General features: G+C 43.4%; 1 protein-coding gene across 12 annotated transcripts in view; it reads right to left on the bottom strand.

The window, feature by feature from the left end:
- Positions 1-26,570, bottom strand: part of MAP2 (microtubule associated protein 2) — a 223,680-nt gene that overhangs the window by 112,177 nt on the left and 84,933 nt on the right. For 10 of the 12 annotated variants that reach the window (XM_063429924.1, XM_063429928.1, XM_063429929.1 and 7 more), the window contains exon 3: positions 19,409-19,478. The exons of 1 other annotated variant lie outside the window; for it this stretch is intronic. The gene's annotated coding sequence lies outside the window, so the exon portion shown is untranslated. Of the gene's footprint in view, positions 1-19,408; positions 19,479-19,608; positions 19,789-26,570 lie in introns of those variants that run through there. One more of the 12 variants, XM_063429925.1, reaches the window with a different exon arrangement.

The raw sequence follows: 26,570 nt of genomic DNA, 5'->3' as shown, positions 1-26,570 counted from the left end.
GCAATATAGCATCTTAAAGGGACACTATAGTCACCAAAACAACATTAGCTTAATGAAGCAGTTTGGGTGTATAGATCATACCCCTGCAGTCTCAATGCGCCATTTAGGGGTTTATGCAGCCTAGGCACACCTCCCTGCATGTGACTTACACTGCCTTCCTAAACACTTCCTGTAAATAGTCATCTAACATTTACACTTCCTTTTACTGTAGATTTTGTTTAAATTTAAAATGTCTTATATCCTGCTCTGTTAATAGCTTTCTAGACTCTGCAGGGCCTCCTATATGCAATTTAAGTTCCAATTACAGAGCAGGAAATAAAAACTTTTAAAGTAACATCTGATTGAAAATGAAAAACATTTAATTTCCATGCAGGCCGTGTTAGTCACAGCCAGGGGAGGTGTGGCTAGGATTACATAAACAGAAACAAAAGTTATTTAACACATAAATGACAGTGAATTGAGCATTGAAACTTCAGAGGCATGGTCTATACACACAAAACTGCTTTATTAAGCTAAAGTTGTTTTGGTGACTATAGTGTCCCTTTAAGAGAAACAAGATGAGAGTGAGAACGAGGCAGAAAATGTGCAGTTGCTGGATATACAGTTCACCTATTCAACCCCTAAACTGCCTAGACCCGAGACCTTTCCACCCTCAAAGGTAAACGCTGTGTCAGGAGGTTATACAGTAGTAAGGAACATTGGGCTCTCAAACACTGCTATTTTCATCAAGACTAATGATCAACTAGCGGTGGTGATGATTTATTATACAGACATCCTTTTAGAGCAGCAGTAGAATAAATGACATGCTAGATCGAGGTTAAAACTATCTGTCCGGGGCGTGGCTTGGACGCCGGACAAGATGGCGGCGTAACCCGCGAGCTCCCGCTAGGCTCTCAGCAAAAACTCGCCGAACCGGCACCTACACCCGGCAACATGGGGAAGACACATCGGGCCACGCAGGCCGCCCACGCAACTAGCACCCCGCGGGGATCCCAACCGGCGGGTATGCGCCAATTTCTCACGGCGCCGGCAGAACACGCCGCACAGGCCTCTAGGGACACTGAGGCCTCCGACCTCTCCACGCCAGCATCCCCGCTGGAGAGGCAGCCGGAAGAACGCACACGGGACCCTACAGGCACCCCACAGCCAGACTGGATGGCCCTGCTCCATAACCTGCCCACAAAGGCAGACTTAAAGGAGGCGAATGCTGCACTACAGCAAAGTATCACGGGTGAACTGCACGCTATCAGAGAAGACATGCAAGGTATGCAGACTAAGTTAGCACAACTGGAGGCGGACTGCGACCACATGACAATGGCGCAGGCTGCAAATACAGGTGTAATAAGGCGCCAAGAGACACAACTCAGGCAAATGGCACTACACCTTGAAGACCTAGATAATAGGGGACGTAGACACAACCTAAGAATAAGGGGCCTACCTGAAGAAAAGGACCAGGTCGCCTCCATCAGAGACACTCTTACAGAACTGTTCAACGACCTCTTAAACAGGCCGAAAACCACGCACATTGAATTTGTTAGGGCACACAGGGCCCTTCGACCGCGTGGCCCGCCAGACTCCCCGCCTAGAGATGTAATATGCTGTCTCGCCCACTTTCAAACGAAAGAAGACATACTCCGCAAGGCGAGAGACACTAAACAAATCCTACTTAACGGGGTGGAAATCCAAATATACCCGGACCTGTCTCCGGCAACGCTGGCGTACCGCAGGGCACTACGCCCGCTCACTAGGTCACTACAAGCCAACAAGTTCAGATACCGCTGGAACTTCCCAACAGGCCTACAGGTCACCACAGCTAATGGACCTTTCAACGTGAAAAACGGAGAGGATCTTGCCGACCTACAAAAGGAACTACAACTACCACCAATCCCAATGTCGTGGCCGGACCCGATGACATTCTACGCCTTCCAGACGGATCCGCAGCAACAACCAGTGCAAGCCGCTAGAACGAGGAGGACCCGACAACAGGCCACTCGCCCATCGGGAGCTAACGCCTAAGGCCCAACGCACAGAACGCCCTCCCGGCGCATCACGGACTCTCACCTATGGCCTACAACACCTCCCGCACAGACACCGCACGCGAGACCCTATGGACTAATTACAAAGACACTGTGCACCCAGCAAACCGCAAGTATTCCGCCAAGCCGGCGGTCCCACTAGACACTTGCCTGGACATTATGCCCACCTCAAAGAGGGGGGGAGGGTGGGGGGGTGGAGGGGGGGGGACACGGGAAAAAGGTACCGAGGGGGCTGATAGTGGTGCTGGGGTCCCCCTCCCCTTCCTCTTTCCGGACCCGCAGAGCAGGCTAAGATTAACAAAGACTACCAACAGGGAAGACGGGAGTCTCATGCACTACTGTAATATGGTTATAAGGTTCACTTAAGGAGGGTCAACGACGGGGAACAGGACACACATAGGGGGAACTTGCACACTAACCGAGCCTCGTGACAAATGCACATGACGAGCACATAGGAGGGGTGGGGGGATGACCGCCTGGCTGGGCCCGGCCGCCGAGGCTACCCGACCTGTGACGAACCAAGGGGAGCAGGCGGGGGGGCAGCGCCGGGGGGGCCCACCCGGGGGGGATCCAGCTCCCACGGGGGAGTGGAGAAGGGAGAGTCGGAGACACACGAGGCCTGAGTCACTTCAGGGGAAGCAAGCGTGTGGTAGGGGGAATGAGACACACGGGATGGGGGAGGGCGGTAACGGTCACTTGTTGTATTGTTTAATACTAGTTTTGCTGTCATACGTTGATAGAATGTTATTACATGTTGATGCTTATGCTATGTTATGATCTGCTACCAAACAGAGACACACCCATAACCCGATTTACACACACCCATGTCGGCCTCCGGGCCACTGTACACCAAGGCGAGGAAACACAATATACCAAACCAGGCACCATTCCACAGAGCCGAGTAGGGACGAAACGGGACATAGCCCGACACACCCCGAGGACGATAGGAATCCCTGACGGTATTGGACCAGAACCATCCCATACTGACAGGTACATCTGGAAGTCCTTCCGACGCACCCACAGGCAGAGGCGTCACCATACAGGTGAGCGAACCACGCATACCACAGGTGGTAGCGTGAGACACCGCTCCCCGACGCCTGCGCCTTCACCGACGCAGACTAGCGACGGACATTGGGGGAGGGTACCACAACCTCCCACTTTGCAATATCCAGACCTTCTTCTCACGACCTGTTTACTCCTGACCCCCGAGACAGACGTCAGACACTTCCCCCGACCGGTATAACCTCCCCACCCCCAGAAGAGACCGACACCGGACAGAGACGAGTAAGGTAACCCCAGTTACAATACCCAAACGACATGGCGCTAACACCCAAACCCCTAACTATTCTAACGATTAACGCCAAAGGACTGAATAAACCAGAAAAACGATCAGGTGCCCTGAGAGACTTCCACCGACGCAAGGCCTCCATAGTAATGATCCAAGAGACGCACTTCAGGGAGGGAGCTAGGCCCAAAATGACCAACCATCAATACCCTCACGGATACTACAGCGACTATCATGGTGGTAAGTCCAGGGGGACAGCCATTCTCATCCACAAAACGGTGCCGTTCCAGGAGGGGGGATGCAGGGTAGACAGAGAGGGCAGGTACATATTCCTCAAAGGGAAAATAGCGAACCAATCGTACACATTTGCGAATGTATATGCCCCGAACAAACACCACTACCGTTTTCTCACCCACACGCTACGCAAACTCCAGGACTTCACAGAAGGGATACTCATCCTGGGTGGGGACTTTAACATAGCACTTGACCCCACATGGGACTGCTCCTCGGGCACCTCACAGGCCCCCTCATACCAACTTCAAAACATAAAATCCCTACTCCGCAAACACCGACTCATAGACAGCTGGAGAGCCCACCATCCGGACGTAAGGGACTACACATTCCACTCCTACCCCCACAACTCCTACTCCCGAATTGACCACCTCTATGTAACACACCATTACCTACCCCTGGTAACCGACGTGAACATAGGCGAGGCGACATGGTCGGATCACGCCCCGGTCACACTGACACTAAAATCTAACCTCTTTCGCCCCACCATCACCAAATGGCGCCTCAATGAATATCTGCTCGCTAAAATAGACACCAAAGCCTCCATAAGAGAGGCGATCAAAGAATACTTTGAATTTAACACCTCTGACCAGACATCGCCAATGATCAGATGGGAGGCACACAAGAGCGTGTTACGAGGCCATTGCATCCAACAGGGGGCGATCTTGAAGAGACAATCCGATGCCCGCCTGTCGGAGATTCTGGCCAACATACACAAACTGGAGGAGTTAAACAAGCATACACAAACAAACACACGACAAACCCAACTACTACAACTGAGACGGGACCTTACCACGCTACTACACTCCAAACATTACAGGGACGCAACCAGACATAAGGCCTTTTTTGCCCTTCACGGGAATAAAAGTGGCAAACTACTAGCCAGGATGCTGAACAAGCGGAGACAACAAACGTACATTGACAAAATTAGGGACAAACACGGGACACTACACCGACTCCCGACAGATATAATGAAGACGATACGAACATATTACTCAGACCTATACAGCATACCACAACCGCAGACCGAAGCAGCGAAATTGCGACTGCAAGACTCTATACGGACTTACCTCGCCAAATTCCCAATGCCAACTCTAGACAGGGAGACGGCGGCATTGATAGACGAACCTATCACGATAGAGGAGCTAGCGCTCGCTGTCAAACACACGAAACAGGGCAAAAGTCCGGGCCCAGACGGATTCCCGACAGCATACTACAAAACCTACGCAGAACATCTATATCCCCCAATGGTAGAGGCGTTCAACGCCATTAGAGAAGGGCACCAAATACCCAAACAAGCCTTAACGGCTCATATCACTGTTATCCCTAAAGAGGGTAAGGATGGGGAATATTGCGGGAACTACAGGCCCATCTCGCTCATAAATTGCGATATCAAACTCATGGCCAAAATCCTAGCAACGCGGCTCACACAACACATCCCCTCACTGGTCCACCCGGACCAGGTGGGATTTGTGGGGGGTAGGGAGGCGAGGGACAACACAATTCGAACACTGACCCTCATGCATGGAAAAAGAGGACAAGAGAGGGGCCTTCTCCTGCTGTCTACAGACGCGGAGAAGGCGTTCGACAGGGTCCGATGGACGTTCCTATTTGAAACCTTAACACACCTGGGGATAGGACCACACACACGGAGATGGGTAGAGGCACTTTATTCGGAGCCAACAGCCCAGGTCCTGGTCAACGGAGCACTTACAGCTCCATTCCCCATATGTAACGGCACCCGGCAGGGCTGCCCCCTATCACCACTGCTATTCATACTGGCCCTGGAACCTTTCCTAACCCACGTCAGGCAAAACAGGGACATAACCGGGCGTGAAATAGACAAAACTCATCATAAAGTAGCAGCGTTCGCAGACGACCTCTTGTTCATAGTCTCCAACCCGGAAATCACACTCCCTAACATCATAAAAGAACTTCAAGTATACGGAGAAGTCTCCAACTTGAAAATTAACAATTCCAAATCCTTCATTCTCAATATAAGCATACCGACCAAACGAGCCGAATCGTTACGCCAAAGCTTCCCATTCCACTGGGCGGACAGTAAGATAAGATACCTAGGCATATGGCTAACGAGGAAGAGCAGTGACTTGTTTAGGGAGAACTTCGCAGACATGCTTAAAACGTTCCAAACTGACATGAGAGACTGGTCGTACCCACACATTTCGTGGTTGGGACGTATCCAGGTCATTAAAATGAACTTCCTCCCGCGACTCCTATATCTCCTACAGGCTATCCCAATAACTATACCTAAAACGTTTTTCACCACACTTAACTCCGCGATGACTGGATATATATGGAACGGGGGGAGGCCCAGACTCAAACTCACCACCCTGATGCAACCCAAAAACAAGGGAGGGCTGGCCCTACCGGACTTTCACCTTTATTATGTCACCACGCACTTACAAAGGGTAATGGAATGGTCGAAAGAGGGAGTCTCTAAACTATGGAAGACAGCGGAGGAAGCGGAGGCAGGTAAGCCGATATCAGGGATACCCTGGAGGAAAGAGAGCACAGATAGCCAGGAAATGTCAATATACACGAGACACACCCTGGAGGTGTGGCGGCGGACCGCGAAGCAAAGGGGACTAGCGCCGTACCCATCCCCCCTAACCCCGCTAACCCATAACGAGGCCTGCCCACCTGGCCTAGACCCACGAGCATTTCGGCACATCCTCCCGAACCCCACACCGCGCCTACACCACATAATACGAGACGGGAAATGCAAACCGCTACAAGACATGATAGGAAACACTGTCCCCACATTCATGCACCAATTCAAACATACCCAACTCAAGAACTTTGTCCTCACTCTGCCCCAGGGGTCAGCGCTCACCAGGAGCCCTACCACATTTGAAAAGTTTTGCATGCAACCAACCCCAACCCCACACGGCATATCCCTACTATACTCCATGCTCCAAGCAGAGACACCGCAGGAGACGCCCCAATTCATGGGCAGATGGGAGACGGCACTGACCACCACATTCTCAGACACGGAGTGGGACAACATATGCTACCTCACACACCACTGCTCAGTACATAGCAAGACGCAGGAGACGGCCTATAAGATATTGACTAACTGGTACAGGACGCCACACACCCTCCATGCCATCGACCCGACCCACCCCGACCTCTGCTGGAGGTGCGAAAAAGACGTAGGTACAGCAAGACACATCTGGTGGGACTGTGAATTAATCAGACCATACTGGGAGGGGATCCACAGAGTTCTGGAGATGTTCTCCGATGCACCCCCCCCCCCTGGAACCGGCGGCAATGTTACTCCACCATACCGCAATACCCAGAACGCGGTACAAAAAATCTATGACCATTAGGATATTAAATATAGCAAAACAGGTCCTTCCCCAATTATGGAAGCAGAAGAAAACCCCCTCACTACTAACCTGGTTTAACCAAATGGAGGGACTCAGAGCTATAGAAGAGCTGACCCTGACGACCACGACAAACCCAACAATCTACACTGACATATGGACACGATGGATCCTAGAGACAGGACGGGAAGACTTCCAACGTAAGCTCCGACAAGACTTTCAACCTGACACCGACCACTAGGACTCTAGGCGACTGAACAACTCCCAGTCGTCTATAGCCAACTGACCAATAAGGACGCCCTTCACCACCCCTACCCCCCTTCCCCAACCCGCCACGACACTGGACTGGACACCCCTACCCCACCGCACAGGACAAATCGACCGACAGGGAGAGACTGGGGAATGAGTACCCCCGATCACTTGAAGGACCAAAGGTACAGGAGGGAGACGGGTCTAAATGAGAATGAGGAAAACATGACCATACCATGAACACGACATATCGGGCAGGGGAACCACAAAAGGGCGACAGGCAGCATGCCCAACAACACCAGAGGGGGAGAACGATCCGATCCCGGATGCGGGGAGCGGCTTGAGCTCCCACCCTCCCCAACCACCAGATACCCACAGAGTTGACGCTGACACAGTAAGAAGTAGCTGCCTAACCCACAAACAACACACAACACGCAGGAAATACTCCTTAAAACGTATATGGTACTTGAGGCCTGCGAGCCAAAAAGAGAAGCACTTACTCAAGGACCTGCGAGTCCAATACATGCTGAACAACAAGATACCCCTACGCAGCCCACAGTATATATTTTGTAGTCATGGACAACCACATTTCCCAACACGACATAATGCGGTCAATGGAATTCTCAGACTTACTAAAGTTCATATAAACTGAAAAACTTACTTAAAATGAAAACTACAAAAAACGGGAGACCTACGCGTCTCAAAAGTATGTTGTACGCAGAAGGGAAGAAACCTGCGAGTTTCGGAATTTATAAGTGTAAAATTAACACTACAGGTTAAAAAGAGAGACCTGCGAGTCTCGATGTTTATTGTTCATATATGAAAATAAATAAAAACATATTTACAAAAAAAAAAAACTATCTGTCCACACGAGATTTCATTGATCTTGTATAATTAATCAATGTAGGGCTGCAGTGAAATACTTCAACCATTTCAATGAGCATTGCAGAAAATGTTAAGGAAAAAAATACTGATTTATATAGTGGATATTATACTTCTCCAATATATAGTTCACATCATATCCTGGTGACGGCTGCATTATGATTTTTGTGCTCATTACAAATTGAAGTATGCAATCTGAGAATGCCTTGGGTTTATGTAGAATATAGTACATATGTCTGGGGAAAAGGTATCCATGTGTTTTGTCCCAATCTAGCTAGCACACCGCATAGCTCAAAATGTATGCTCTATAAAGTGACACATGCACTTTAAACATTGACAATCTATATTATGGTACCCCAAGTCCCTGTCAATCCAATCTGTGCCTGAAACTGACAGAGACTTACGAAACTTGTGGTTAGCCAACACCTGAAGAACTTGGAAACACGGTTATTCACCAAAGTGTGAATCGTAAGGAATAAATGTTAATGTTTTTTTTTTTTTCTCAAATATATCCCAAATGAAAAAAATACCTGGGTGAGATTTTTTGCCAATTTAGCCATTGTGGGCTAAAATTTAAAACTCAAATTCACTTTGAACTCATATTTTTAGTTAATAATCTTTGTGATATATATTGAGTTTACATAAATACTATACATTGTTATGCTCTGTATAATCATAATATTCAAGATCATTTTCCTTTCTCTAATAACTTATTTGCAAGAAACAAAAAACACACACTAGAATCAGTTTTTTTTTGTGTTCTGGAAAGTAATGTGCAAATGTTTTATTCGTGCTAATATGCAGAACTAGCACATCAATTAATAACAAAATAACATCTTTCGTTGAACAGACAGTGATAAAATGTCAAATGAGTTTAACCTCCAACAATGAAGTTAAAGAGCAGAGTACAATACTAATTTGTTTTATTTGCCAGTTATTATAATGGTGAGAAATGTGTACACATAATTCAGCCACCTGTGCATAGATGCTATAGGGAGTGTAGGGGTTAAAGATTATCAGTAGGATAAACCACCTCTGACGCACAATATACTGGGACTACATGGACTATTTTTCCATGTCGCATGGCTGGTTGGTGAGCATAGTGGGAGTTGCAGTCCGTTCTAAAGTGTTAGCAACCGTCAGCAACCATGCTGATTAAAATTGCATTGATCCCATAATTCTGGGTGTAGAACAACAGTTTCTTGAGCTCAGTTTAATTAGCACGTGTTGTATCTGCATGTTATATAGTGAATTTATGCACTGAGATATTTGTTGTTATATTAACCATGCGAGTGAGAGGTGAGAACTGCAGAGGCGATAGATGCAATGTGAATTGTTAGTGGGTACACAGTACTGCAGACAGCAATATAAATGTGTAAACATTGACAGGAGGGGTAATTAACAATGTGGACTGAATATCAGATTACGATACAGTTATATGCATTTATTTCTGATATTTACATAATATTTTATATAATCAGAGGATTTCACTTTTATATTTAGTCAATTTAATAACAGCACTAAACATTTTTGTATTTCCTTTAATTAATATTACTGATGCTTTGATCTGAAACGATAAAAAAAACAAATATGCTTTGGATAATAAAGAAAAAAATACACATAAACAGAGCACTTCAGGTGAGGTCAGTGGCGTAGTGACAGGTTAAACCTCAGAAATATATAGAGTGACTCACTTAATTTTGTGTTCTATTGTCTTAGAGTGTGTGAAGATATAATTTGGGGTCATAGAAAGTGAACCTACTTTAGAAAATAACCAGTAGGAATAATCCAGAGTAGTGGGTCTTATCCTCTGTGTAAGGAGTCACCGTCCTATTTCAGTGAGTCAACACTTATTTATCATACCCTACAATACATTGTTAATAGCATTACTGTCTTCTCCAATAACACTGGGAAAGGTATACTGAAAGCCTACTTCACAGACAGTCTGGTACTACATATAGCAAACTGATAGACTGGTACCAAATGTAACAAACCTTCCTCACACACAGTCTGATACTAAATAGCGAACCTACCTCATGGACATAGCGAACCTACCTCATGGACAGTCTGGTACTACACATAGCAAACCTACCTCATGAACAGTCTGGTACTACACATAGCAAACCAGCATTTTCTACTATAACCTAACATAGTCTGGCAATATACTCAGTACACACCTTTCTAGAAGTCTTTCAGTAAGCAGTGACCACTCTTCTGGGGTAATCTACTTATCATAGCACTCCACAGGCTGTCTTTACCACAGTAAAAAATGAAAATGAAATTGCCCAAGAACTACCACCCTGAGGGCCAACATCTGTCCTGTTTAACAGCAGAGAATTTACATTCCCTGAGAATCAAGCACAGCAGCTGTGGTAATGCTGGGAGGTGATGCGGGTGGGAACAGAAGAGAATTGTATGCATTTTGCTAGCTGTTTTTTTAAATCTAAACCTTTATCTAATGCCACTGCAAACATCTTTACACTTAAATAACTGCAAGCTCTTTACAGCATCGTTCAGAAATAAAACAAAGCATTCGAATATCTATAGAGTCATTCATCCATTGTGAGCTTGTGTCATGCTTTGTCTATGACATTTTGAAGAACTCTACTAATGTGTAAGAGGGCAAAAAGAATTAGTACGGTTTGTATTAGACATGAGTGCTATACACGGGGAGCTCACACATGGATCAATATCCTGCTATATATTCCAAAAGTTACCCTGGGCGGCTTCTAGTAATATAGATTGTACATCCAGTTTACTGTGAATCCAGTGTTAATGAGTGAAAAATAGAACTTTCTCTGTATGTGCTTTTACAGGATGATAGTCGATCCATATGAGGAGGGACGGATTTGCATATCAGTACCTGTAGGCACAGAAATATAAAGCACCCCCTGCTGCATCCTCCCCCCTCCTAACCCCCATAAAAAAAAGAGGCACATTACAGAGTTTGTTGAATTTATTAACTTGGCGCTAAAGGGATAAGAAAAATCTAAAAGGCGTATTCAAATTTGAAAACTGCATATTTATATATTGTATATATTGTTTGTATGTTAATTGCCCTGCTTGCAATGCATTGTGTTTGAATCTGTGTGTATAGTGAGTGTATTATGCAGCTGTGTAAATGCATGTTAAAAATAATGTTAGATGTGTCTAGGTTAGTTTACATAGGGTGTTACAAGGATTAAATGCTTGACGGCGGTTAAACTTGCCGTATAAGGGTGTTTACCATTTTAGGGTTTAGTGTTAGAATGGGGTTAGATTTAGTATTACAGTACATGGTGTGTCTAATTTTAAGATGAGTTAAAAACCTGGGATTGATGTAATGGGTTTTGTTTCAGGTTTAGGCTTTGAGTGCTTAAGTTTGGGACTATGAAAAGAGTTTGCTTAGGTTTTGGCAGGGGTTAAATATAGGGCGGGGGAAAAGGTATGGTTATGGTAGGTACAGACATGTGAAGTTTGATGACTTAGTATACTGTTATATTAGTATTATACAGTGTGCATCACTCAATGCTGTCGCTACTCCTGCAAGGCATTTCCTGTGTGAGAGGTTATTAGTGCGCAGATGGGAAGTTATCCCTTCCACTTCCTGTCCAGCCTCACTCACCTGCATGGAGGAGCTGGGTCACCCTCTATAACCGTTCCTGTTGCTCTGCTATCAAGTATAGGAGACTGGCTAGATTACAGATGAGACTGGCAACGGCCCCTGGTACTTATCGCTCCTCACCTCAGCTTCACCTCCTAATAACTGCTGTAAATAGGTGCCCCATACAGGGTAGGCACATGTAGACATGTACCTACTCTGCCTAATGGGAAATGAACCCCTGCAATTGAGAATTTTTTTAATCTATTTTAATTAAATCGGCCTGGGAAATAATGTCAATAAGCCAGCAAATGTATTCTATTTCAACTAAATTCAGGTTCTATACAAAGTGATCCCTCTGTTGTATGAAACAAATTCATGTTAGCACTAGTCTAATCTAGCATCTACTATAAAGATAAACGACGCAAGCAGCAGTGTAGTGCTACATTTAATACAGAGAGTAGTTTAGTACAAAGTAAATTCAAGGTACTAGCAGCCTAGTATTATGCACAGTGAATCCACATTACCAGCATTCTAGTACTGTGCAATGTGAATCAACGTTACCAGCATCCTAGTACTGTGTAAAGTGAATCCATGTTACCAGCATCCTACTACTGTGCAAAGTGAACCCACGTTACCAGCATCCTAGTACTGTGCAAAGTGAATCCACGTTACCAGCATCCTAGTACTGTGCAAAGTGAATCAACGTTACCAGCATCCTAGCACTGTGTAAAGTGAATCCACGTTACCAGCATCCTAGTGCTGTGCAAAGTGAATCCACGTTACCAGCATCCTAGTACTGTGCAAAGTGAATCCACGTTACCAGCATCCTAGTACTGTGCAAAGTGAATCCACATTACCAACAGCCAAGTACTGTGCAAAGTGAATCCACGTTACCAGCATCCTAGTACTGTGCAAAGTGAACCCATGTTACCAGCATCCTAGTACTGTGCAAAGTGAATCCACGTTACCAGCATCCTAGTACTGTGCAAAGTGAATCCATGTTACCAACAGCCAAGTACTGTGCAAAGTGAATCCACATTACCAGCATCCTACTACTGTGCAAAGTGAACCCACGTTACCAGCATCCTAGTACTGTGCAAAGTGAATCCACGTTACCAGCATCCTAGTACTGTGCAAAGTGAATCCACATTACCAACAGCCAAGTACTGTGCAAAGTGAATCCACGTTACCAGCATCCTAGTACTGTGCAAAGTGAACCCACGTTACCAGCATCCTAGTACTGCGCAAAGTGAATCCACGTTACCAGCAAGTAGTACTGTGCAAAGTGAACCCACGTTACCAGCAGCCAGTTACTGTGCAAAGTAAATCCACGTTACCAGCATCCTACTACTGTGCAAAGTGAATCCATGTTACCAGCAGCCAGTTACTGTGCAAAGTAAATCCACGTTACCAGCATCCTAGTACTGTGCAAAGTGAATCCACGTTACCAGCATCCTACTACTGTGCAAAGTGAATCCACGTTACCAGCATCCTAGTTCTGTGCAAAGTGAATCCACGTTACCAGCATCCTAGTACTGTGTAAAGTGAATCCACGTTACCAGCATCCTAGTACTGTGCAAAGTGAATCCACGTTACCAGCATCCTAGTACTGTGCAAAGTGAAGCCACGTTACCAGCATCCTAGTACTGTGCAAAGTGAATCCACGTTACCAGCATCCTAGTACTGTGCAAAGTGAATCCACGTTACCAGCATCCTACTACTGTGAAAAGTGAATCCACGTTACCAGCATCCTAGTACTGTGTAAAGTGAATCCATGTTACCAGCATCCTAGTACTGTGCAAAGTGTTACCAGCATCCTAGTACTGTGCAAAGTGAATCCACGTTACCAGCATCCTAGTACTGTGCAATGTGAATCCACGTTACCAGCAACCAAGTACTGTGCAAAGTGAATCCACGTTACCAGCAGCCAAGTACTGTGCAAAGTGAATCCACGTTACCAGCATCCAAGTACTGTGCAAAGTGAATCCACGTTACCAGCATCCTAGTACTGTGTAAAGTGAATCCACGTTACCAGCATCCTAGTACTGTGCAAAGTGAACCCACATTACCAACAGCCAAGTACTGTGCAAAGTGAATCCACGTTACCAGCATGCTAGTACTGTGCAAAGTGAATCCACGTTACCAGAATCCTAGTACTGTGCAAAGTGAATCCACGTTACCAGCAGCCAAGTACTGTGCAAAGTGAACCCACATTACCAACAGCCAAGTACTGTGCAAAGTAAATCCACGTTACCAGCATCCTAGTACTGTGCAAAGTGAATCCACGTTACCAGCATCCTAGTACTGTGCAAAGTGAATCCACGTTACCAGCAGCCAAGTACTGTGCAAAGTGAATCCACGTTACCAGCAGCCAAGTACTGTGCAAAGTGAACCCACATTACCAACAGCCAAGTACTGTGCAAAGTAAATCCACGTTACCAGCATCCTAGTACTGTGCAAAGTGAATCCACGTTACCAGCAGCCAAGTACTGTGCAAAGTGAATCCACGTTACCAGCATCCTAGTACTGTGCAAAGTGAACCCACATTACCAACAGCCAAGTACTGTGCAAAGTAAATCCACGTTACCAGCATCCTAGAACTGTGCAAAGTGAATCCACGTTACCAGCATCTTAGTACTGTGCAAAGTGAATCCAGGTTACCAGCATCCTAGTACTGTGCAAATTGAATCCACGTTACCAGCATCCTAGTACTGTGCAAAGTGAATCCACGTTACCAGCATCCTAGTACTGTACAAAGTGAATCCACGTTACCAGCAGCCAAGTACTGTGCAAAGTGAATCCAGGTTACCAGCATCCTAGTACTGTGCAAAGTGAATCCAGGTTACCAGCATCCTAGTACTGTGCAAATTGAATCCATGTTACCAGCATCCTAGTACTGTGCAAAGTGAATCCACGTTACCAGCATCCTAGTACTGTACAAAGTGAATCCACGTTACCAGCAGCCAAGTACTGTGCAAAGTGAATCCAGGTTACCAGCATCCTAGTACTGTGCAAAGTGAATCCACGTTACCAGCATCCTAGTACTGTGCAGAGTGAATCTACGTTACCAGCATCCTAGTACTGTGCAGAGTGAATCCACGTTACCGGCATCCTAGTACTGTGCAAAGTGAATCCATGTTACCAGCATCCTAGTACTGTGCAAAGTGAATCCACGTTACCAGCATCCTAGTACTGTGCAAAGTGAATCCACGTTACCGGCATCCTAGTACTGTGCAAAGTGAATCCACGTTACCGGCATCCTAGTACTGTGCAAAGTGAATCCACGTTACCAGCATCCTAGTACTGTGCAAAGTGAATCCACGTTACCGGCATCCTAGTACTGTGCAAAGTGAATCCACGTTACCGGCATCCTAGTACTGTGCAAAGTGAATCCACGTTACCGGCATCCTAGTACTGTGCAAAGTGAATCCACGTTACCAGCATCCTAGTACTGTGCAAAGTGAATCCACGTTACCGGCATCCTAGTACTGTGCAAAGTGAATCCACGTTACCGGCATCCTAGTACTGTGCAAAGTGAATCCACGTTACCGGCATCCTAGTACTGTGCAAAGTGAATCCACGTTACCAGCATCCTAGTACTGTGCAAAGTGAATCCACGTTACCGGCATCCTAGTACTGTGCAAAGTGAATCCACGTTACCAGCATCCTAGTACTGTGCAAAGTGAATCCATGTTACCAGCATCCTAGTACTGTGCAAAGTGAATCCACGTTACCAGCATCCTAGTACTGTGCAAAGTGAATCCACGTTACCGGCATCCTAGTACTGTGCAAAGTGAATCCACGTTACCGGCATCCTAGTACTGTGCAAAGTGAATCCACGTTACCGGCATCCTAGTACTGTGCAAAGTGAATCCACGTTACCAGCATCCTAGTACTGTGCAAAGTGAATCCACGTTACCAGCATCCTAGTACTGTGCAAAGTGAATCTACGTTACCAGCATCCTAGTACTGTGTAAAGTAACAAATAGCCTAGTAATATGCAAAGTGAAAGCCAATAGCCTAGTACTGTGTAAAATGAATCCACACTACCAAATACAGTAGCACTAAGCAGAATGAATCCACATTTCCAGTTACCAATTATTGCGCAAAGTGAATCCACGTTACCGGCATCCTAGTACTGTGCAAAGTGAATCCACGTTACCAGCATCCTAGTACTGTGCAAAGTGAATCCACGTTACCGGCATCCTAGTACTGTGCAAAGTGAATCCACGTTACCGGCATCCTAGTACTGTGCAAAGTGAATCCACGTTACCGGCATCCTAGTACTGTGCAAAGTGAATCAACGTTACCGGCATCCTAGTACTGTGCAAAGTGAATCCACGTTACCGGCATCCTAGTACTGTGCAAAGTGAATCCACGTTACCGGCATCCTAGTACTGTGCAAAGTGAATCCACGTTACCAGCATCCTAGTACTGTGCAAAGTGAATCCACGTTACCAGCATCCTAGTACTGTGCAAAGTGAATCCACGTTACCAGCATCCTAGTACTGTGCAAAGTGAATCCACGTTACCAGCATCCTAGTACTGTGCAGAGTGAATCCACGTTACCAGCATCCTAGTACTGTGCAAAGTGAATCCACGTTACCAGCATCCTAGTACTGTGCAAAGTGAATCCACGTTACCAGCATCCTAGTACTGTGCAAAGTGAATCCACGTTACCGGCATCCTAGTACTGTGCAAAGTGAATCCACGTTACCGGCATCCTAGTACTGTGCAAAGTGAATCCACGTTACCAGCATCCTAGTACTGTGCAAAGTGAATCCACGTTACCAGCATCCTAGTACTGTGCAAAGTGAATCCACGTTACCAGCATCCTAGTACTGTGCAAAGTGAATCCACGTTACCGGCATCCTAGTACTGTGCAAAGTGAATCCACGTTACCGGCATCCTAGTACTGTGCAAAGTGAATCCACGTTACCGGCATCCTAGTACTGTGCAAAGTGAATCCACGTTACCAGCATCCTAGTACTGTGCAAAGTGAATCCACGTTACCGGCATCCTAGTACTGTGCAAAGTGAATCCACGTTACCGGCATCCTAGTACTGTGCAAAGTGAATCCACGTTACCAGCATCCTAGTACTGTGCAAAGTGAATCCATGTTACCAGCATCCTAGTACTGTGCAAAGTGAATCCACGTTACCGGCATCCTAGTACTGTGCAAAGTGAATCCACGTTACCAGCATCCTAGTACTGTGCAAAGTGAATCCACGTTACCAGCATCCTAGTACTGTGCAAAGTGAATCCACGTTACCAGCATCCTAGTACTGTGCAAAGTGAATCCACGTTACCGGCATCCTAGTACTGTGCAAAGTGAATCCACGTTACCGGCATCCTAGTACTGTGCAAAGTGAATCCACGTTACCGGCATCCTAGTACTGTGCAAAGTGAATCCACGTTACCAGCATCCTAGTACTGTGCAAAGTGAATCCACGTTACCGGCATCCTAGTACTGTGCAAAGTGAATCCACGTTACCAGCATCCTAGTACTGTGCAAAGTGAATCCACGTTACCAGCATCCTAGTACTGTGCAAAGTGAATCCATGTTACCAGCATCCTAGTACTGTGCAAAGTGAATCCACGTTACCGGCATCCTAGTACTGTGCAGAGTGAATCCACGTTACCAGCATCCTAGTACTGTGCAAAGTGAATCCACGTTACCAGCATCCTAGTACTATGCAGAGTGAATCCACGTTACCGGCATCCTAGTACTGTGCAGAGTGAATCCACGTTACCAGCATCCTAGTACTGTGCAAAGTGAATCCACGTTACCAGCATCCTAGTACTGTGCAAAGTGAATCCACGTTACCAGCATCCTAGTACTGTGCAAAGTGAATCCACGTTACCAGCATCCTAGTACTGTGTAAAGTAACAAATAGCCTAGTAATATGCAAAGTGAAAGCCAATAGCCTAGTACTGTGTAAAATGAATCCACACTACCAAATACAGTAGCACTAAGCAGAACGAATCCACATTTCCAGTTACCAAGTATTGCGCAAAGTGAATCCACATTACCACTAGTGTACATTGTGCAAAGTGAATTCACGTTACCAGTAGTTTAGTATTTTGAAAAGTGTATCCAAATCAGCAATAAACTAGTAATGTGCAAAATGAATCTATATCACCAGTAGCTAAGTACGATACAAAGTGAACCCTTACCAGTAACATCATACTCTGCAAAAGGAATCAAAGCTTCCAGTACCTAATTATTGTGAAATGTAACCTAATATTTTCAAGTGATTTAACATTTGCATCAATAACGTATATTGCAAAGTGAATCCACATTATTTGCAGTCAGTCTCCATGTTTGTGTCAGTGTGGTACTATGCAAACAAGAGCAATTTAGTTCATGCGGTGTAATATAGGACTAAATGCATTCAGCTTAGCAGCACTGGGCTACAATGCTAAGTCAGCCTCAGTAACAGAAACACCCTACACAATGTGAATCTGCTCTAGTACACAGTTGGTATTACACTGTTCCAGTCTTTTGTTATTTGTGTACATTTGTAATCATATTTGCTTTAATACATTGCTTTCATTGTTATATCTGTTTAATTATTTGGGTGTACTACCAGTGCCGTTAGTTGGGTCAGTATGATAAATATAAGATATAAGATGTCTAGATAACCAATCAGCACACCCAAATAATTGTCCCATCCTCCTTTCCTTCATGCTGGGGTTGTCATTACAATTGGCTAATTATTTTAATTTAGTATAATTCAGATTTTTTTATTCACTAGGGAATATTTTCAGTTCCTGAAGGGAAAATAAAAAAATACACATTTATTTCCATCTGATTACATGTTTATTATTGAAATAAATGTGTGTGTCTATAGTAGACATATATACATATTTTTGTATTTTTTATACATATATATATATATATATATATATATATATATACACAAATATATTACTGCCAATGTAATGTCTGTCTGTCAATCTATCCATCTGTCACGCCGATATTAATATTTTGGAAAGCCATGATCACGTGACAAATTATTGGCAAAATAAGGTCAAGAATGTGTATATGATATTTGCATAGGTTAGTTCTCTCATATAGGATGTGTGAATCACTATATAAAGAGCGTTTTCTTGGTATGGAGGCCCTTTACATAGCTGCTGATTCAGCAGCAGATCTGTCTATATCTTCGATAGCATGGCAACGCACACGGATGATGCAGCGAAAAAAAAAAAATACCAGGAGAAAAGCGCAAACAATGGTGACAGAGCAATCACCAAGCACTACACCACCCCCCAATACAATAATAATTAATCATTCGCCAGCAAAAAAAAATCATAGACATTCCATTCTTGTCGTGTATTTTCATAAAATATTATATCCTATAATGGGCAGATTGGCCTACGAGAAAACCAGAGTTTGCAGTCATGAAAGGGTTAAACAATGCAGAATAGCAGGGATCATTGTTATCAGTGTGTGTATTTGTGTGATTGGAAAATGGAAATATACAGGTTATTAAATAGGACCATAAAATGAATACCTATTGCATTGCTATAATGTATTTGAAGGGCCGGCCCTAAATATGCCAATAAGCCAATATACCCTTTTATTTATCCTACACTAAAATTGTATAGCGGTCATTTTTAGAAGAACCGGAATAATTATCACGACTGCAACATTTTAGCAATCAAACCAACACATAGATCTATCCATATAATGATTTTTTTTTTTTTTTTACATCCTTTGAATAAATACCTCTTTATCCAGACGCTGTAGATGGACAGGGTGACAGGACACCGGAACAAAACCAAGAATCAGGCGAAAACTGGAGAAATAAAATAATAGAGAGGGACAAGAGAGGACGATGCGTTAGATTAGTGTATACAGCACTGGGAAGATGCACTGCCTGTGCCGAGCAGAGGACTGAAGACAGCAATGATGTGGATTTAACACACCTTCTGTTCTCTGGCACTAGACCATAATGCTCTTTGTTTTAATTCAGCTGAAGCCTGTGCTTAGGAAGAAGGTAGCCACAGAACTAGTTAATAGCTGTCTGCAAAATACACAGGCTGAGATCTGCTTTATTCAGCCCCCTCCCTCCCTTCTCTCCACCGGTTCTCTGCCTAGATCTCTGCCAACCACCAGCCTGTCTCTCTGAAGCCTGCAGTGGTACTGGGGAGAGGAGGGGGAGGGATATAAAGGGAGGTGGGATGGGGGATCGAATGAGAAAGACTGGAGGAAAGAGGAAAGGAAAATTATTTGTGAGGAGGAGGAGGGAAGAGGAGAGCAAGAGAAACAAAGGAAGGGGAAAATAAAAGAAGATGGTGGGGGGGTTAAAATGGGGAAATGAGCAGGTGGAAAAAAGGAATAAAAAATAAAAGCGTGATAAAGAACGTTAAAAGAAATGGAAGACCGGATGCTGAGAGATATATGAAGTAAGAATAACCCTTAAAATTGGTTAAATGATATTAAAGAAGATACAGGCTGAAATTACCGGGAAAAGAGAGCCTACCACTAGCCGTAGAATTTTCTAGAAGAAAAAGCAGTCAAGAGTGCGTCATCATGCCTTTTCAATGAGAAGCTGCCCTGGCGTCTACCCACAGCAGCTTGTCACTGGATGCCGGACCAACTACCTGACAGGCATTTTAATTGAATCAAGCAAGAGAAATCTACAGGGCAGATTGACCAGGGCTAGGCAATGTGCCACCTCCCGCCATTTCCTCAGACGGGTAGATTGATAGGTGTTGTGATGCAGCAATATCTAGGTGCCATATTGTGAATGCTAGTCAGAATGTCTTTATTTACCAGCAAGTCACGGAACATCAAGGAATGTAGTTGCCCTGGTAATACCCTACCTGCAGCTTTGCACCTTGCACTTATGTGTTAACCCATTTTTTGCCAGGGTAACAAAATCCAAGATATACTTTGGGCTATAAAAATGTATAGATGACACACCCATCACCACATCACTGGCTGTCAAATATCACCAAGTTGGAATCACTGCCATTTTGTGAATATATGTAATTTATTACTCATTTTCTTGAAAAGAAGCCAAACTATATGGCTGACAAAAGCACTGCAGTATGCCAAGGCTACCTGTATTGTGCTCAGTGAAAAAAGGTCCTCTGGGCAGGATTCTGTGACCAAGGATTCATTGAACATTTTAAACTGAGCAACATTTATATTCACTTACCAGAGATAAACACCTCTCTGCTCATTTAACAAACCGTTGTTCTCTGCCAAAAGTAGATGATGGTGCAATTCATCTTTACATTGTTCAATAACAAATATTGAGATATCACTGCTTCATTGTATCCCTGCTTCAATATAATGTTAGGGATACAGGGATTATATTTGAAATGAAAGTTTGGGCATCACCTAAAAGGATGACAATGTGACATACTCCAGTGCCTTATAAAATATATGGCTTGGATAAAGGAGATTGCTTTTGAACTCAGCCTCTTGTCTATTGCTTATACAACTCATTCAATAGAGTCTATAAGGGTAATTCACAAAACTCAGAACTCAGAATGGCCCTGCCATCATATCGGTAAAACCATCCGGTGCTGTATGTTGCCATTCGGAATGCAGAATCCAGACATTGTTTGCTATTAATGTCTGGATATTGCAGAGAAGGCTCTGGACAAGCCTATTATGTTCTGAATTTCAACTGGACAAAACGTTTCTGGATGGCTAAAATCCAGTCCTGGATTGTTAAAATCTGGGTCCGGATTTAGAAACATAGAATGTGACGGAAGATAAGAACCATTCGGCCCATCTAGTCTGCCCAATTTTCTAAATACTTTCATTAGTCCCTGGCCTTATCTTATATCTAGGATAGCCTTTTGCCTATCCCACGCATGCTTAAACTCCTTTACTGTGTTAACATCTACCACTTCATCTGGAATGCTATTCCATGCATCCACTACCCTCTCAGTAAAGTAATACTTCATGATATTATATATAAACCTTTGCTCCTCTAATTTAAGACTATGTCCTCTTGTTGTGGTAGTTTTTCTTCTTTTAACTATACTCTCCTCCTTTACTGTGTTGATTCCCATTATTTAACACATCTGAACAATTTGCCCAATGGCAGCACTACTTATTAAAATAAATATGGGACACAAACACAAGCTTACCCCTGACGAGGGGCTAGTGGGGGTCTATTAATATTATAATATGCAAGGGGAACCGAGTTTCCCCAACAGTCCCCACCTATGGGCGGCGTGCAAAGTCTATTAATATTATAATACCTTGGGCAGCCTAAGGGCCAGACAGACCCCTCCCGGGTTTCAGGTAGTGGCTCAAATTAAATATACAAGGGGAGACATGTCATTGTACTCTTCCGGATTGTCCTCAAGTCCACCTCAGTGGGCTAAGGTTCCCTAAATGTTAGCCAACCCCCTGTCAAATAAAAAACCCTACTTACCCCCTCATGATAATAACAGTGATTGGGGGAAATATAACTAATACGTGCAAAAATATTTATATCTACTTGCCAACAGACATAGTCTTTCTTCTTAAAGGGACCCTATTGTCACCAAAACAACATTAGGTTAATGAAGGAATTTTCATGTATAGATCATGCCCCTGCAGTCTTACAGCTCAATTCTCTGCCATTTAGGAGTTTAATCACTTTGTTTATACAGCCCTTGTCACACCTCCCTTCACGTGAGTTGCACAGAGTTGCTAAAAATTTCCTGTAAAGTGGGTTTTAATGTTTACACTTTCTTTTTTGCAAATTCTGTTTTATTAATTAAACAGAATTTCTTATCTCCTCCACTGTTGATAGCTTCCTCTGTGTGATTAATGTTCAAAATATAGAGCAGGAGATACAAACTTTTAAAATAAGTTAAGATCTGATTGAAAATTAAACCATTTTTTTAATGCAGATTGTGTGAGTTACAGCCAGGGGAGGTGTAACTAGGGTGGCATAAACAGAAACAAACATGATTTAACTCCTGAATGCAGAGAATTGTGCAGTGAGACTACAGGGAAATGACATATACACCAAAACTGCTTAATGAAGCTAAATTTATTTTGGTGACTACAGTGTCCCTTTAAATCTTATTTTCTTAAGCCTCAAAAAAGTTTTTTTTTTAAATCCATGGTATCCCAACACTACTAATGAAAATAAAGAAGGACTGCGTTGCAAAGATTTTAAAAAAAATAAATAAAACTGCAATTCCACAAAAAATTAGCCCCTTGACGGCTCGGCTCAGAGTGAGGTTTCAAAGCAGGAAAAGTCTATATAAAGGATTTCCCACACTTTGAAATAAAATCTCAGTTGAACAAATATTCCCAGGTAGTCTTGACAAAATAGTACTTCAAATTATTGTTTGCTTGCAAAAAGCAAGTGAACGATGATTTGCAAGTGTGCATTCTGATGAAAACATTTCCATTTGGGATTTGCCCATTTTCACCAGATTTCTCTATTTGGACAAAATCCGGTGTTAAGTGCATTTATGGTTCTGGTGGATTCATTGTAATGAACATGTATACAGCTTACTAAGTTGTAACAGTGGTGCAGTCGTCATGGAAACCAATGGATTGTTTATGATGATTGCCCCACTTTTGGATCTTTAGAATAACCCTTTCAGAATGTGATTACACAGACCGCAGACCACATATCTGCATTTCAACCTTAATATGATTGCAGAAAAGAACATTTTGTTGATAGATTCACTTTCACTAAATATTTAACAACAATGTCAACTTTACTTAAATTGTCATTCAACTATATTGATTTCTACTTCAAAGCAGAGAAAACCTTATTAATTATTAAATAAGGGATCAGATATATAGGCTGATATGTGTGTCGAGTTTCTCAGTGCCTTAGAACATCAACATGCCCTGCTAGAATTGTTGGCATAATATTACAAACACTGGATCTCAATTATACAAATAATCCATTGCTTGCTCACAGATGTATGTACCAAATAGTACAGCAACTTAAAAGTAGTATTTACAGTATGCATTTAACCAAAGCAAATTACACTATTTAAGCAACCTTTTATTATTCTCTTTACTTTAACTATAGAATTTCTCTTATGCCTCTTGCTGCTCTTGGAAAACCCCTATCTGAATGAAGAATAATGCATCAATTAATTACATTTTACCATTGTACAGCGCTACGGAGTCTGATGGCGCTATATAAATAATAAAATAATAATAATAATAATAATAATTGGTATGAAGAACAGAGCTGCATGGTTTTGACCTCTGCTTTCCATTGAATTGTTTTGTCTAGTGGGGACAAATGTGCTGGCTAGCATGAATATATGCCCAGTTACAAGTAATAACGAGAAATAGTTTTCTCCTGCCACAAAGAAAATGTGCAAAACATTCCATCACCGGGGGCATAGGCTAAACAAGGGAGGAAGGGGGGGGAGCTTTTGCTAATATTTGTCAGCAGTTCCCAGTGAAGATGTGGTGGACATGAATGAAGATAATTGTTAAGCAACAACTTGGTTGCAAGGCAAATTTAACTGTGGACACCGAAGTACTTGGGACTGCAGCTGTCAGCAACTTAAAGGGGACTGTCACTTCTCTGGAAAATACATAATTGAATTAACCCCTTAAGGACACATGACATGTGTGACATGTCATGACTCCCTTTTATTCCAGGAGTTTGGTCCTTAAGGGGTTAAACATTGAAAATCACCCATAACTTTTGTCAACCTTTCTCGTATGCATGCACAGGGTTATTTTTTTTTATTTATTTTTTTACATTCTTTATTTTTGTGCATATGAATTTACATTGCATATAATCCTGCAGAGCCACAACAGCTATAGCAGGCGCATTAAAAGTAGTGGTCAATATGGCTTGCGGTAGACAGCACAATTTTCTATTTTCTAACATGCTAAATGGTAAACAGGCTAAATGGTAAGATTGCGTTAAGATAATAATAAACACAGGGTTATTTTAAAGATATTAAAGGTACAGTAGATGACATCACATCTCTCAAGGCTGCATCCAATGCCAATCCTCGATGCCATCCTTTAATACCTTCAGTCCTCTATCTCTCACCCCTAATCATGTAATTTTCTTACCCTATACCCCTTCACCTCATTGTGTCTCTCTCTCCATCAATACCCCATGTTGTATTTCTCTCTCTCTATCTTTCTCCACCTCAAATAAATCTCATGTCTCTCCCAATCAACCTAAACCACCTTTTCTCTTTCTCTCTCCGCTAAGCATTATAGTAGCAGTGTGGCTTTGATTAGCTACCACCTAGTATAAAATGATAGCATCACTAGTATCTTGCCACCTGAATAGATTCGGGGAGGAAGAATACCAAATTAGGGCTTTAGCTTCTAAAGCAATGCTGTAACAACGCCTAGCCTTGTTGATGCGCAAGGCTATTTATGTGTATTTCTGCCCCGCATGATTAATCCTGCTGTGATCTACATTATTCTTATGTAAGGCCTGGTTGGATAGATCCCATGCATAATTCACGTCACTGACACCAATCACGGTCACCACGCCACCATTCCTGTCCTGGATTCACACATCACAATCTTGCAAGGTATGAATAAGGGATGTGCAGGATTTTGTACAGATTAATCAACTGAAAACACGGCTGTTTGAACAAAACCATGGATAAAATACAAATTTAACCCCTTAAGGACACATGACATGTGTGACATGTCATGATTCCCTTTTATTCCAGAAGTTTGGTCCTTAAGGGGCCAAATGACAATTTTTTTTTCTTTTTACAATTGCGCCATCGTACACATATTTGGCTAATCAGCTGCAAAATTAAACTTTAGGAAATCACTCTCTGAGCTTTATATATATATATATATATACATATGTTTTATTTTAATTCACACTATTTTGCATTTAAGTCTCGCTAAAGGCAATATGATGTATAGCTTATAAAGCCCCACTTATTTATATTCACCTTTTTGTCACCCTGTAGAGAAATGAATTTATTTGCATAGGCCTATTCAGTTCCACTGTGTCTCTGGAAATGACCTTTTTCTTTTTCTTTTTTTATTTATTCTTTATTTAGATATAGACAGAAATACCGAAAAATGTCACAGGCTACAATCTATGTCAATAACGCAAAATAAATTCAGCATCTTCATACTGTCAGTTTTAATCTTTATAAAACCCATTCAACAATTTAGTATGAGAGAAGAAACAGAGAGGGAAAGAAAAAAGACACACATGAGAAAAGTGAAGGCGAAAAAAAAGCAAATCAGAGAAAATTTCACCCGAATTACTATCGTATATAAACAAAAATGGAATCCTGCACACTTATTGAAATCCTGGTGCAGCCAGACCTGTTGTTGGCTACCCCTCCTGTAGTAGTTAATTTAAAATTGTGGTCCATGCACTTAAAGGACCACTCTAGGCACCCAGACCACTTCAGCTTAATGAAGTGGTCTGGGTGCCAGGTCCAGCTAGGGTTAACCCATTTTTTTTATAAACATAGCAGTTTCAGAGAAACTGCTATGTTTATAAATGGGTTAAGCCTTCCCCCAAATCCTCTAGTGGCTGTCTCATTGACAGCCGCTAGAGGCGCTTGCGTGATTCTCACTGTGAAAATCACAGTGAGAGCACGCAAGCGTCCATAGGAAAGCATTGTAAATGCTTTCCTATGTGACCGGATGAATGCGCGCGCAGCTCTTGCCGCTCGTGCGCATTCAGCCGACGGGGCGGAACGGAGGAGGATCGGAGGCAGAGATCTCCTCGCCCAGCGCTGGAAAAAGGTAAGTTTTACCCCTTTTCCCCTTTCCAGAGCCGGGCGGGAGGGAGACCCTGAGGGTGGGGGCACCCTCAGGGCACTCTAGTGCCAGGAAAACGAGTATGTTTTCCTGGCACTAGAGTGGTCCTTTAAGGATCAGTTGAACAGCAGGTTTATTGGAACAAAGTGTAACGTTTTGATCCCACAAGGGATCTTTCTCA

This window comes from Pelobates fuscus, chromosome 8 (assembly GCF_036172605.1).
Source record: "Pelobates fuscus isolate aPelFus1 chromosome 8, aPelFus1.pri, whole genome shotgun sequence".
NCBI lineage: Eukaryota > Metazoa > Chordata > Amphibia > Anura > Pelobatidae > Pelobates > Pelobates fuscus.
Note: the sequence above shows the minus strand (reverse complement) of the source record. Positions and strands in the feature narration are given on the sequence as shown.